Raw genomic sequence first — 15,735 nt, 5'->3', positions numbered from 1 at the left:
TGACAGCTAACACTGAGTGTCTTCTATGTCAGCACCAAACTAAGGAACTTACATCCATGGAATCATCTTAACTGGATAGGGCAGAAACTACAATCATTTTCCTCAGCTCAGGCTGTTATAGCAAATTGCCTTGATTGCAGGGCGCAGGAGAGTGGGGGTAGGTGTTAAACAACAAACATTTATTTCTCACAGTTCTGGAGGCCAGAAAGTCCAAGATCAAGAATGCTGATGGATCTGATTCCTGATGAAGCACCTTTCCTGGTTTGCAGATGGTTATGGTCTCTCCAGGATCTTTATATGGTGGAGGAGAGAGAGGAAGCCTGTATAAGGGCACCAATCCCACCAGGAGGCTCCACCTCAAGACCTAATCACCCCCCATTCCCATTCACCCGGGGGAATGGAGATACAAACCTCCAGTCCATAACATTTCCATTTGACTAAGGACTAGAGAAGTCAAGTAGCTTTCCCAAGGTTATAAAGCTGATAGATAAGAAGGTTAGGATCTCAACCCAGGTGAGAATAATTAGAAAGCCCATGCGCTGAAATGCTTTGCTAAATACATCATAGCAAGCTTAGAGACACTATTATTGGTCACCTGATTAATCATTAGATTTAGCCCATTGTAGGGACGCCTGGGTGGCTCAGAGGTTGAGTGTCTACCTTCAGCTCAGGATGTAATCCTGGAGTACCAGGACTGAGTCCCATATGTGGCTCCCTGCATGGAGCCTGCTTCTCCCTCTGCTTATATCTCTGCCTCTCTCTTTCTGTGTCTCTCATGAATAAATAAATAAAATCTTAAAAGAAAAAGTTTTAGGGATTGTCTAAACAAAAGAAAACTAAAATGACTTTATTATAACCTTAAAGCACAGAAGACATTCTCTTGCAGGAATTTTGGTCAATTATTTCCCATGTAAAGAAGAGCTAAGCCAGAACGAATCATTTTATTAAAATAGGATTTGTTTCATGTAGACAAACAGAGAAACTCTTAATTATCAGGATGGTAAACCCCAAAATCAGATGCAAAGAGATTGTGGAGTTGTAATCTCTGATGATCTTAAAAACCATCACTTCAAACCAATTTCAACAGCCATTTTTCTTGAATAGTTTGGAATCCACCTGACAGAAGGTAAAAGGACCAGAACAGATGCACTCTCCAGGCTCCATTCAGCAAGAAGATTCAGTGCTTCCACACCAGTACGGGAGACTAATTAAACCCACAGTCATATGGTGGAGCCAGTGATTACGTTTTAGAACAGACTGTGACCTCTCTCTGACCCAGAGGGTAGCAGCATCAGCACTTACAAGCGAATGAAATAAGGCGCTGTCAGCAATGTTCCTCACGATAAAAAATGTAACAATAATAATAATAAAAAGTATCAAGACATAAACCCCCAAATTGGATGGTATCTGGAGCACTCCAGGCATTCATGAAAATAAAGGAAATGAAAACTCAAGAAAATCAAATCTGAGATATCAAGAGGGGCTTTCCTCAAAAAAGGCCCCCAATGTCATAAAATACCAAGCCAAAATTCATGCAAATGATAAGAGACAATATAAAAAACTTTGTAAGTATTGAAACTTGGCCTCATTCCAAACACTTCTTCAGATACTAGCATGGCATAGGTCAGGGAAAAAGCAAAAATTATATTAGAGACTCATGTTAGAAGAGACAAATTAAGTATTTTTCTCTACTGTAACATTAGATATTTCCATTCTTTGAAATTTTGTTTCTCGTAATGATGACATGTTGCCCTATATAAACAATTGATCATTATTATCTCAGCAATGGAGTTGAATTTTCTTTGAACCACCCTCACCCTTTTGCCCACCCTGCCTGTGAGAAGATCATAATTTATCTCATGACAAGCCCAGTGCAAGCTACCAATATAACTATGGAGCAGATAATTTCTCTACATAATGATAAATTGTCTCGGCAGTAATAAAACTACTACTTCGTCTTCTCCAAAGAAGACATACAAATGGCCAACAGACACATGAAAAGATGCTCAACATCACTGATCATCAGGGAAATGCAAATCAAAACTACAATGAGCTACCACTTCACAGCTGTCAGAATGACTAAAATAAAAAACACAAGAAACAACAGGTGCTGGCAAAGATGTGGAGAAAAAGGAGCCCTTGTGACTGTTGATGGGAATGCAAACTGTTGCAGCCACTGTGGAAAACAGTATGGAAGTTCCTAAAAAAAATTAAAAATAGAATTATCACATGATCCAATAATTCCTCTACTGGGTATTTACTCCAAAATTATGAAAACACTAATTCAAAAATATTTATTCACCTCTATGTTTATTGCAGCATTTTCTATAATAGCCAATTTATGGAAGCAGCTTAAAAGTCTATCAATAAATGAATGGATAAAGAAGATATGGTATGTATATGTGATGGAATATTACTCAGTCATAAAAAAGAATGAAATCTTCCCAGTTGCAACAACATGGATGGAGCTAGAGAGTATAATGCTAAGTGAAATAAGTCAATCAGAAAAAGAGAAAGACTGTATGATTTCACTCATATGTGGGGTTTAAGAAACAAAACAAACAAAAATAAAAGTAAATCAAAAAACAAACCTTTAACTATAGAGAACACACTGATGGTCACCAGAGGGGAGGTGGGTGGTAGATGGGAGAAATAGGTGATGGGAATTAAAGAGTGCACCTGTCGTGATAAGCACCGGCTGATGTATGGAAGCGTTGAATCACTATATTGTACACCTGAAACTAATATAACACTGTTAACTATAATGGAATTACATTTTTTAAATAAAATGGGTAATTTTAAGAATGACAGATCATAGGGGCACCTGGGTGGCCCATTCCGGTTGGGTGGCTGATTCTCAGGGTCATAGGATTGAGCCCTGAGTCAGGCTCCGAGCTCAGTGGGGAATCTGTTTCTCTCCCTCTTCCTCTGCCCCTCCCCATGTGCATGCTCTCTCTCTCTCCCTCTCTCCCCTCTCTCTCTCTCTCAAATAAATAAGTAAATCTTTTTTAAAAAGAATAACAGATAATAAAAATGTCTCTGAAGAAAAACAATCACTGCTTTGTCCTCATTAGTACTTCACACTTAGGACAGAATTAACTATCTCACAAAAGCATTATCTAATCATTAATGAGCATACTAGAGAAACCATTCCCAATTTTCTTAAACCATTATTAAGCTGCTTTAGTTCATTCTTTCATCAATAGTTATTTACCAAGCCCCCAAATTACACCAAGGACAGAGCAAAAGTATAAGTGAATGATGATCAACTTTCACTGTACAAATCCCCCAAAGACATAAATTGTAAGTGAAGGTATCACAATATGTTAGTGTCCTTTTGGTTGGAAGAGGAAGGTAGAAGGTGGTAGGAGGTGAAGAAACTGAGACATTTTCCTGAGAAGTTCAAAGAGAGTATACCTTTTGGTAAGCTTTGGATTACTCACACAACAGAGCAGACAAAGGGGATTTTTCCAAATAGGGAGGAAATAAAAAGCCAACTTCAGGCTGTAGGAAGCATGCCAGGACAGAAGAATCAGGCTGCTCTAGCAAGGGACAAAGGAACAGACCACCAAATCCAAGCAAGGCTAAATGAAATCTGTATAGGTGATTTAACATTCAAGTGGCTGATTCGATGAGGACAGGGTTGGGTAGAGCCATGTCTTGGAAGCAGTGATGGTTGTCAGTTGGATGCTAAGATTATAGATGATATTGGTCCTTCCAGGTTAGGGTGGTTTGGTTAGCAAAAAGGTGAGAAGAGACAAAGGCAGGAGGCTGTGAGAGGTTCCTGGTCTTGGCCAAAAGGGATAGACTCTAGTTTCAGCAGAGAATTGGAACAGAAACCCAACCCAAGATGCGAAGACTGACGCATGAGCTGACTAGGTAAAATAGGGGTCAGATAGAAGCTCTCCGAGGTGTCTGGGAGCTAAATGTTACTTTGGCTCCATTAGACCCAACATACAGAAGCAAGGATCTACATCACGATCTCGCTACCTAATGGTTAGAATTGTTGGTGTGTGCTATGATGCCAGGCTTGCCCTGTTCAGGTCCTCTATGAAGTGAGCCTGAGTGAAATCACTGCTGGCATGTGGTCAGCAGCCATGGACTGATGCCACCTGCCTAAAACTACCTCCCTCACTACCTACCATGACAGCCCCTTCTACAGTCTGACCACTGCTTTGGCTTAGGACAAAGTAGGGAAACGTCTGCCTTCCCCCCCACCCCCTCACACACACCGCCCCCCACCCCTGCCACCAACTAGTGTATGGATACTTACTACTTTGAGCACTAGAGCTAAAGTCCAAACAATGATTTCTTCCCTACAAGCAAGTTGGCCTTTTAAAGGAAAGTCGATAGAAGAGACAGCCAGGATATAACACCCTCAGCCTGAAGAACAATCAGGTGGTGATCAGGTGCCTCAATGACACTTTAGACTGAAGCTACCACCTCAGCCCCTTCTACACACTCTGTCATTCAGCACACATATATTGAGCACTGACTGTATGCCAGCCAGTGTGTGCTACATGCTTCCCAGCCTCCATGAGGTTTGAGAATACAAACCATCCTCTCTGTGGCTCTTTCTCACTCCTTGTAGAAACAAACCCTACCTTCACTTCAAGCTCTGCCAATGTAACTTTGCTGGCAGTTTCTATTTATCTACTGCTCCCTCCACCTTTTTCTGTGCCTACCTTCCCTCCATCCTTTTCCTCCTCCATTCTGGCCTTTCCCTTCTGTCTTTCCCTTCTTTCTCCCATCCCTTCCTGCTACCTTCTTTTCCCTTAACTCATCATCATCATCATAAACAAAAATAGATTTTAAAAATATTTATTTATTAATGAGATACAGAGAGAGAGGCAGAGAGAGATACAAGCAGAGGGAGAAGCAGGCTCCATGCAGGGAGCCCAATGTGGGACTCGATCCCGGGACCCCAGGATCACACCCTGAGCCCAAGGCAGACACTCAACTGCTGAGCCACTGAGGCGTCCCAATAAAAAGAGATCTTAAAGTATTTATTAGCTATAACCAGTCTTGGTGGGGAAAAAAATGTGTGGTTTCCCATATGCTCCTATGAGGTTTGTTAGGACACATCGCATGCAGGTATCCCTTAATGATCCATGAATGTAGATTTAGATGAACTCCCTTACCCAGAGGGGATAGGCTGAAGGAAGGGAATGCCAAGTGTCATTTTTTTTCCCCAACAATCGGTGATGGAGAGAAGGATGAAGAAACGATCCTATGCCTGGGACACTGCACAGGGTGGTGAAGAATGGAAAAATCTGAGCAGACATTTCATGGGGACATTCTTTTGAATGTCTTGTCCATTTCATCCTGAACGTTCTTCTCACATCCTCTATGTGTTCCTCATGATGTCCCTTCCAACCAGGCAGCATTATTATTTCCAGATGAAAAAACATGTGTGAAAGTTAGTGGCAGAGCTGGAACCTGGACCCAGTCTGCCTGATACCAAAGTCCGTGGTGACAGAACAAAGAGAATCTTCGCCAGCTTCCTAGCTGTGTCTGCTTGAACAAAACCACTCTGTAAAAGGTAAACACAGTCAGGATTCTGAGGGCTCACAGTCTCATTCAGCTTCACACGGTGGGCCCTGCCGTGTGCGGGTATAGACTTGGGGGGTGGGGAATGCGTGATCAGGGAACACATGAACAGGGTTCAAAGCAGTAAGCATTGAAATTTCTGAGCTAGAAAAATCATTATCTTACCTAATTCAGGAGTCACACAGCCTCTCCATAAACATTCCCAAGGACAATCCTCCGATAAAATAAGAGTCACAGTTTGGCCACATTTTTGATACTTCAAGGCCTTAGGCTCCCATGTATGCAGGGGCTTTAAGATATTTTTCTGATACTCCCACCTTTGTAAAATTTCATCTGTCATTAATTCTTTAGAAATCACCAGAGTGCAATGTGAGTATACTTAACGCTACACTTGAAAATGGCTAAGATGGTACATTTTAGGGTTGTGTGTTTTTGCAAGTAATATTTTAAATAATCATGAGAATGTAAATCATCATGAATATGAAATACACATAATCATCAAATATGCATCATGAAATTTGGTGGCATGGACAAGTAGGTTATTCATTTTATGTCAGAAAAAAATTAAAATCTAATGGATGACTAAGCAAGTCTGTTTGTCTGAAAACTTGGCTCTGAGCTGTTAACTATGCTGGATGCCCAATTAGTGCCACTCTCTTACATCTATTCTCTCAGAAATTCAAATAACTCCTCTTTCTCTTCGGCTTCTATGTAAACATAACTTTAGATTGTCTACAATAGTTAATATCTTACAATTTAATTCAGTTTACTCATTTGTGCTCTAACCTGATTATTTCTTCAATAAGATTTTTATTTGGGGAGATTCATGCCTTAGGTAATGTATTTTCTAAGATTTTCTTCTTAAGAGATTTATTCTCTTCATGTGATAGTACTTTGTGTGTAGATGTAATTTATTTTGAGTTCTCCACTCTTTGGAAGAAGTATGTGATTAGTCTACACCAAGTCTCAGGATGGAGGATTGTCGTGTCCATCGTACTGATAAAACTAAGACTCGGGTGTAAGGGACTTTCTGAGGTCCAGCAGTAACAGCAGGAAGAATTTAAAGACAAAACCGGGATCCCTGGGTGGCGCAGCGGTTTGGCTCCTGCCTTTGGCCCAGGGCGCGATCCTGGAGACCCGGGATCGAATCCCACGTCGGGCTCCCGGTGCATGGAGCCTGCTTCTCCCTCTGCTTCTCCCTCTGCCTGTGTCTCTGCCTCATTCTCTCTCTCTCTGTGACTATCACAAATAAATAAAAATAAAAATAAAAATAAAAAAAAATAAAGACAAAACCATGGCTGAGAAGTCGGTGCCCATGCATCAGAATTTATCAATTCTGTTACTCTCTCGGCACACGACCAGTTGGTTTTATTTAGTCCTCACTCAATGGTCTTTACTAACTTGGGATATTTTCATGCTAATGTTCAGATATTGCATGTATGGGAAGAAGAGAACAATATGTTTTTGAATGTGTTTATTTGCATTTAAAATGATAAAGAAATAAAAGTATCATAATAATACAGGAATCACAAAGCCTCTGCTCAGAGATCCTGGTGATAAGGATCTTACAGCTTTTTTTTTTTTTTTTTTTTTTAGATTTTATTTATTTAAGAGAGAGAGAGAGAGCATGCCCTAGCAGGGGGAGGGGAAGAGGGAAGGAATCTTCCCCAGACTCCATACTGAGTGTGGAGCCTGATAAGGGGCTCAATTCCACCACCCTGAGATCATGATCTGAGCTGAAACTGAGAGTCAAATGCCCAACCAATTGAGCCATCCAGGCACCCTGGATTTTATAGCTTTTCAAGTTTGGCTTTATTGCTAAATAAGTCTATTTTTTATTATGAATAATAAATAATATATCACACACCACTCAGCAATTGCTGCTATTGCATAACAAACCACTTCAAAATTTTGTGGCTTACCACAATCTTTCATGTACCTCGTGACCCTAGAGCCAGCAGGTTAGGCTCTGCTTAGTGGTTCTTCTGCTGTGTTCCTTCATGCACCGGTAGCCAGCTATAGATCAGTGTTGTTGGTGGTGGGTGGGCTCTCACACATGTCCAGAGCCTCAGCTGGGACCACTGAGCTGACTCAGCACTCATCCACATGGCCTTACATTCTTCAGCAAGCTAGCCTGGACTTTTTCACCTGGCAAGGCAGGAGTCCCAATGGAGCAAGTAGAAACACATAGGCCTCTAAAAGTGTTGGCATTGGCACAGCACCACTTCCACCATCTAATATTGGCCAGAGCAAAATCACGAGTCCCACCCATATTCAGAGAGTAGGAAAATGGACTTCACCTCTGAATGGAAGAAGACACACAATAAAGGGCATAGATATGCATAACTATGAACAATCGTGGCCATTTTGCCACCTACCACATAGATCATAAAAAGTACATTTGGGAGATATTGGGTATGATGTTAAGGATATAAGAGACGATGTTTCAGATGTCAAGAGGACAACCCATAGGGCATAGAAACTAAGCATCCAGAATGGATGATAGCTGGAAACAACAGATAATATGTACTCACTGACCTGAGGAGGATGTGACATTAAGGATGATACTCAAGTAGAAAGCCAGGACTGCCCAAATTCCCAAATTCCACCCTTTTGCAGAAGATTCCCACGACAAATACATGCTCCAAAAATACAGCCAATTACCTCGTCATTGGCAGGAGCTTTGGTCCCAACTCCTAGCAAAGAACTCAAATTATTTTTTAAAGATTATTTATTTATTTATTTATTTATTTATTTATTCATGAGAGACACACAGAGAGAGCCAGAGACATAGGCAGAGGGAGAAGCAGGTTCTCTGTGGGAAGCCTGTTGCAGGACTCTATCCCAGGACCATGGGATCATGCCCTTAGCCAAAAGCAGATGCTCAACCACTGAGCCAACCGGGTGCCCCAGCTCCAATTTTTAAGATTGTATTTATTTATTTGAGAGAGAGTGAGTGAGAGAGAGAGAGCATGAACAAAAGTAGTGGGTAGGGGCAGAGAGAGGGAAAGGCAGATTTCCCACCCAGCAGGGAGCCTGATGTGGGGCTGGATCCCAGGATGCTAAGATCATGACCTGAACTGAAGGCAGACACTTCACTCACTGTGCCACCCAGGTGCCCCAGCTCCAACATGTTTGATCCAGTGTCAAATGATGCAAGGACCAAATGCCAGAGAAACAATATCTAGCTGACCTAGTTTAATTGCATGCTCATCCATTGGACAGAGAAAGGGGTGGCACGTAACAGAGGTCTAATTTGAGCAGAAAGGACAGATTTCTCATTTTCCAAAAGAATTGGAAATTTTGCTGGGCCATCCCAAATAGTTCTGCTGTAATACAATAGACACAGAATCATTAAAATACTGAGTGAAGAGATTCAGGGAGGGTAAGGTGTCCTGGGTACTATAGTACATAATAGGTTAACAGGCAGCCTCAGAAAAAATCTGTCAAGTTGCAACAGTCTATGTGGATAGTTGAAAAATTTAGTAAATTTGCATAACACTATTGTTCTATAAATGTACCAGGGACTTGTTCTGAGCATGTACAAAAATGAAACATGAAAATGATTGCAATGAAGGAAGAATTTTTTTTATTATATTTACAATCCCCTAGGAATAGGGGGCATGCCACACTATGCCACAGCATACAGGGCCACACAGGGAAGTAGCAAAGCAAGATGAGCAAGCAGAGAGAGGCGAACTGTGGGCAGGAACTTCTATAGTGCTTTACACAGAAAGAACGGGAGAGGCAAGGTAAGCAAGCCCTCCAAACATATGATTGAGTAGTCTGAATGATCTTTGGCAGGCTCAGGGCTGTAGGAATAGTGTTTGGTTGTCCAGTACCTGACCCCAGGGTGATTAAGACAGTTTAGTGTCCCAGACCAAAGTGTGATCAAAGAAAATGATTACAGGGTGTGGCAGGGTGTGGTTTGGATATCAAAAGTGTGCTCTCAGGCAAGTTGTTATCTCTAGGAATCAGCCTGGAAAGGGTAATTCCCCAGGTCTGCAAAGCCCTCAGTGCCAGAGCATCAAGAATACAGAAGGTAAGAAAATATAGCTAATGCAACTATATTCTTTGGGCAGACACGTGAAGCCATGTGAAGATACTGGCTAAGGAATATGACATGTGGAATGAAACCTATAGAGCTCCATTCTAAGTTCCATTTTGGTGATCATCCTATATGCTTCAGACACAGTCTGTTGAATCTCTTCCCACTACTCCAGGTCCTCTCTTCCTTTCTTCTAGTCTTGTTTATCATGCCCAAACTCTAGGCTTTATCAAGGCGGTTGCTATAGCCACAATTATTAGATGAATCCATTTTTAAATATGACAACATAGCGCATCCAAGCCTATTTTAATCATTCATTTTAAGATATAAACAGTTCTTTTTTAATATTATATTATAGATGTCATGTATGTATGATCTCATATTGATGCCAACATAAAATAAATTCCCAGTAATTTAAAATGTTTAGAATGTGAAACTAGTCTCATTTGTTTCTGCTTTGATGTCCCTTCATCTTCACATTTGTTTCAGTTTCACTACTAGAGTCATATTCTTATTTATTTTTTCTGTGTGCATTCTTGGGATATTTCTGCACCATAGAAATTCAATATCAAGCTTCACTATTTTATTAAATATATCAAACAGCAGATTCTCTGGATAGTGAGCCAAAAGTTGCCAAGGGATATATTTCTTTTATCTGCTGTGAATTATGCCAGTATGCTCAACAGAGTGGTAAAGACTGGGTGTTTTATATTAAGTGAATATGCAAGAGTGGATCCCTACAAGGATGTGATTATCCTGTAGCCGTATGCCATCACCAAGAGAAATTTAAGCATTTTTTTTTTCTCCGCAGATGAAGTGTATATTTTCTTTGGCTTTACTTCTACTGAGTTTAGTTAATCCCTTTCAAACCGGGAACCTCAGACTTAATGTATATAGACATTTGCACAAAACCTTCTATATCTTGCATTTACTGATGCACGGTTTACCTGTCCTTTTAATCGCACTCACACAAATTATGCTAATTTATACTTAATGGACCAAATTTTATTTGTTTGTTTTTTGATTTTCAACAGCATTGAAAGTGAGCTGGCATAGTGCTTTGAATGGTTTCTTTTGTAAATAATGACGACACAACGTTCCTCCGTGACTATTTCCTTTAAAGTTAGTTAGTTTTCACATTGATAAAACAGGAAACTCTGCTAACTTTGGGCCTCTACTTTAATTTTCCAGTGCCTGCCCGTGACTATACTCATGTGACTACATTTAAGCCCCCTAAATCTCAGGTTTTTAATCTGATTTTTAACACTGACTTATTGCATAAACCTGCAAAAATTACTGTCTTGTATTATTTCCATTTCCCCTTATGTAAAAGAGTTAACAATATAGCTGCCACAGAACATATGGTGAAATTCCACCAAGAAACCACAGCAATCTGTTACTTTGGAGAGGGGAGGACCTCCATAAATAATGGGTCACACCAGTATTCCCCTACCAGTTCTCCAATACGCCCACAATTCTGATACACAGATTTCTGCCTTGCTCTAGAGTTTCAGACTTTCTTCTTTTATGAAGTAACCATTCCCTGTGAAGTTTAGTCCCATGCTACTCATTTTCTCTGTGTCTCCACTTCCTAAAGAAAGGTGTGGAACTGATCCAACTCCCGAATTCTAGGAATTGCTATAAACCAAGATATGTTTAAAGAAAACTTGATGAATCATAATGCTACCCCACCCCCACCAGACTGTGGAATGTTAGCTTTGAAAGGAATACAGAGAACATCCAATCCAAACCCTGCAGTGAGAAAACTGAGCTTGGGGGAGCTTCAGGAATCTGGAGATTTGGCTAAAGTGACAAAACTAGTAGGTAACAGATCCATATATTTATAATTTCAAAAGCATGCCTATTGATATTTATTTCATTTTCCTCAGTTTTTTTTTAAAGTATATTAAGACTAATATATCCTGGTTAAACTTTTGAAGACTCAAACCACAACGATAGTAAACTGTTGTGACTCACTTATTTATCAAAGAATAACTACTAAGGCTCCTTTAAGAATGGTTTCTAAAGGGGATCCCTGGGTGGCTCAGCAGTTCAGGGCCTGCTTTTGGCCAGGGGTGTGATCCTGGAGTCTCAGGATCTCTAGTCCCATGTCGGGCTCCCTGCATGGAGCCTGCTTCTCCCTCTGCCTGTCTCTGCCATTCTCTCTCTCTCTCTCTCTCATGAATAAATAAAATCTTAAAAAAAAAAAAAAAAAAAGAATGGTTTCTAAGGAATGGTCCACTCAGAGGTGATACTCAACACATTTAACAACAGTACATCAAAGACATTGCCCCACGATTGATGTGTCTGTCCTGGTTCAACCAGCTGCACATAAGCCTGAATTTATTACTCAAAAATGGACACTTCCCATGCTAGAAATAAAGAAATAATCCTGAGAGGTGGTTGCAACACAATGAAAATATAACCATACCTAGTAATGCTACAAGGTTTTCATTATCACCTTTGTTGAATATGCTCTGTTCTTTCTCAAAAATTTTAAAAAGAAACGAAGGATTTTTTCTTTCCCACATGATATTTCTGGTGGACTAATCATTAGGTTTAACTACTGGTAACAGTAACAGAACCAAAGTCCAGGAACTGGAAAAATCAATTGCCTCAAATTAGAATTTTTAATGTTACAAGATAAACTCTGGCTGTTGTTATCATGTATATGATTTGTAGAGTTGTTAGGTGGGTTTGGGGAGTGAGGACATAATCTGCTTTATTAGCAATCTGGAGGAGGGGCTAACTGTGTGTTTGCTGATTTACTTCATAAACAATAATGATGCATTTTTTCCCAAAGTCAATATGGAAATACACCACAGTGCTTGCTTTACTGAACAAGTCTGAATTTGTGGCAGGAATACATTCAGTTTTCCTGTGTTTCTCTGCTATTTGGAAGAACCAGATGGAGTGTTCTCTTAATCCTTTGCTCCCAGCTAGAAGAAATTTTTAAAAATCATGAAATATTAGTGTATTTTTTCACACAACAAAAAAAAATCCCTCCCGCAGCATTCCTGAAAATTTTTGATCCAGCTGCTTCTTGAATACTTTCAGTGATGGGGAGTTCATTGGTTAATGACGTTGCCTGTTACTTATGAACTGGTTGTATAAAGGTCTGTGTTAACACTTCACTGGCATTTCTGAAAATGTAGTCTCTGAACCAGCAGTGTCAGCATTACTTGGGAACTTGTTAGAAATACAAATTCTCAGGGCACCTGAGTGGCTCAGTCAGTTAAGCATCTGTCTTCAGCTCAGGTCATGTTCTCAGGATTCTGGGTCCCTGCTCAGCAGGAAGTCTGATTCTCCCTCTGTCCCTCCCACCTGCTCATGAACACGCTCACTCTCTCTCAAATAAACAAATAAAACCTAAAAAAGGAAAAGGAAATACAAATTCCCAGATCTCTACCCCAGATTGACTGAATCAAAAATTCTAAGAATAGTGTCCAGCCCTGTTTTAACAAGTGCCCTCTCCACCCAGGTAATTTTTTTGCATGCTCAAGTTTGAGAACCATTGTCCTATATACAACCCCATGCAATAGAATTAGCAAAGACATTGTATTATGTATGATTTGTTGGGTTGGAGACATTAGAAATGTAACTTTATATTTAGCGTTAGCATACAAAGAAAATATCCTAGTTTAAGAGGCTCTGGATAATGGGGTACCTTGTAGATAGATCAAGGAGGTTGATTGGACCTGAGGGACCTTCTGGAAGTGGAAAGAAGACAAGGAAGGTCTCCCTCTCCTTGCCTAATCACTAATGCTACACTGGCTTCCCACTCCTGTCAGCCCATACTTTGCTCATTTCTGGCTCTGCTTGATTTTATCTTTTTCTACAGATGGACTTCCACTCATGATGGAAAAGATGGCCACCTGTCCCACCCTCTCACTCACCCACATACCTTCATACGCCTGTGGCATCTGACTCCAGAGGCAACATAGTTCCTTCTTAGGCTGCCAATCAAGCTATCCCAGGGAAGGACTCCCAGGACCCAAGAAAGATGTTGGGAAATCTTGCAGGGCAGACAAATAACAATGGTAACTGTAGTCTATTACATAAACTATTGTCAATTTTACTTCGTGAAAAGGAAGTTTAGAAAAACCAGTCACCTTGCCCATATCATTCAAGTCAGTGAAAATCAAAACAAAAAATATTTTAAAGTAATAATATTTAAAACTATAATATAGTCACTCATCTACTGAAGACCTTCCTAGAAAAATTCAGTTTGGGTTTTAAGTCAACATGTTTGTACTGAACTTTCTTCCCCCATGGAAAAAAAACAGTTTTATAAAAATAGCTTCATGAACTTGCAGTAAAACAATGGTGAAAGAAATATAATTTTTCCTATTGCAGACAGACGGTTGAGATTTTTTTGCATTTATGTCATTCAAAAATGATTGTTACAAACTTCCAACTTGGCAGGAATGCACTCCCAATGGAGGAAGGGGAAAAAAATCAAGCCAATCTAAAGTCATAAAGATTTAAATAATGTATGTAAGAACAAGTACAAAATAGAACAGTTTATGGCCTTTTCTAGAACTTTGACTTAAGGCTTCCTGATTCAAAAAATTGTAATTTAGGGATCTGACTTTAGCAAAATGATCACTTTGTCTTTTGATAGACCTTCTAGCTAAATCTAGAAGAAATGATAGTCATGAAGCATATGGGTAAGGAATCTATGTGATCAAAGTACAAGAAATTCCACAGGTTTTCATAGCAATACTCAATCTCTTCAGCCTTAAGTAAGTCTTCCCATTTTTCCTTCAAGTGGTATATGATAGCATAACACATTATAATTTATATTTTCAGGATCTATTATTTAAACTATTTTAAATGTGCTATATAGCTGAATCGATATAAGAACTGTTACTCTAGAATTTCCTGATTCTTGAATGTCTAAGTTCATACTATTGTATTATGCCATTTAAGGACAGTTTCTAGAGAACAAGCACCACCTGCTAAGTTTTGTCTTTGCAGCTGTTTCCTGCTACCAGTTGAACCAACATGGCTCTCTGAGACAGCCTGAGACAAGAGTTTGTGTAAGCAGAGTCGAATGAATGTGGCACGAAATAGAGTGTGAGATGGAAGCTCTTATTAATATTTGAAGAAGGCTCTATGTGATGTTGTTGTGTTTTAAATCTTTTTTTTTTTTTATGATAGTCACAGAGAGAGAGAGAGAGGGAGGCAAAGACATAGGCAGAGGGAGAAGCAGGCTCCATGCACCGGGAGCCTGATGTGGGATTCGATCCCAGGTCTCCAGGATCATGCCCTGGGCCAAAGGCAGGCGCCAAACCACTGCACCACCCAGGGATCCCCTGTTTTAAATCTTAAAATCATTATTGCCTCCTCCTACAAATTTCCGTCAGACAATCAAGCTGGACCAAGGCTTGCTGTGTAAGCGAAGAAACATCAGTGCTCTTCCATAAAGGTCAAACTTTGGTAAAATATGAGCTATTTTTCCATGGCCACTTGCAATAAATGTGGAATCTGAAACTATGTGAAACAGAGGGATTAGACTTGGTTTACCCTTACTCACACTCCCATCTTAGTAGATAATTGATAAAAATAAAATCAGAGAGAGTCATTGTGTTCTCTATTTCCGACACCAAATAAACCCAACCGTACCATTTTGCCACAAGAAGAACGTGTGAGAAATGCTGAATTAAAGACTGATATCCTCAGTATAAATATTCCAAAAGGCATCTGGTTCTATTCTTACTTGTCACTTTCAACTGGAATTCAAAACTGCCAACATTCTAGAACCGGTCCCTATTTTAGCAGGAACATACGCCTCCAGTTGGGGTCAGAATCTTGTATTAGGATGGTTTTTCTTTGTGGTCTCTTGTATGCTGGTTCTGTATATTAACTTTCTTCTCTCTTCTAAATTCCCAGCGAGTGAGGGCTAATGTATATGATGATCATTTTGATGATGAGTGTGATGTTAATGATGATGACGATGGTTTCACAATCATCCAGGAGCATTTGCATCTAGACAGCCTCTATACTAAGTACAGTCTGCTCTGCTCCAGCGTCTAGGTATGTAATGCAAATTAGCTCATACATGAATGGAAACAGGAATATCTATATAACTGAGATTGCTTTGATTCATATGTGATTTTCATGTCAATATTTTG

At 39.9% G+C, this 15,735-nt stretch overlaps 1 long non-coding RNA gene across 8 annotated transcripts in view; it reads left to right on the top strand.

The window, feature by feature from the left end:
- The first annotated feature begins 11,276 nt into the window (after positions 1 to 11,276).
- The window catches only part of LOC102153356, a 30,125-nt gene continuing 25,666 nt past the window's right edge, over positions 11,277 to 15,735 (top strand). For 7 of the 8 annotated variants that reach the window (XR_005362263.1, XR_005362266.1, XR_005362264.1 and 4 more), the window contains exons 1-4: positions 11,277 to 11,418; positions 13,440 to 13,638; positions 14,579 to 14,640; positions 15,494 to 15,637. This is a non-coding gene — a long non-coding RNA (uncharacterized LOC102153356). Of the gene's footprint in view, positions 11,423 to 13,439; positions 13,639 to 14,578; positions 14,641 to 15,493; positions 15,638 to 15,735 lie in introns of all 8 variants that reach the window. The other variant, XR_005362265.1, reaches the window with a different exon arrangement.

The sequence above is a fragment of the Canis lupus genome, chromosome 7, assembly GCF_011100685.1.
Source record: "Canis lupus familiaris isolate Mischka breed German Shepherd chromosome 7, alternate assembly UU_Cfam_GSD_1.0, whole genome shotgun sequence".
Taxonomy (NCBI): domain Eukaryota; kingdom Metazoa; phylum Chordata; class Mammalia; order Carnivora; family Canidae; genus Canis; species Canis lupus.
This window is presented reverse-complemented; position numbering and strand designations above follow the sequence as displayed.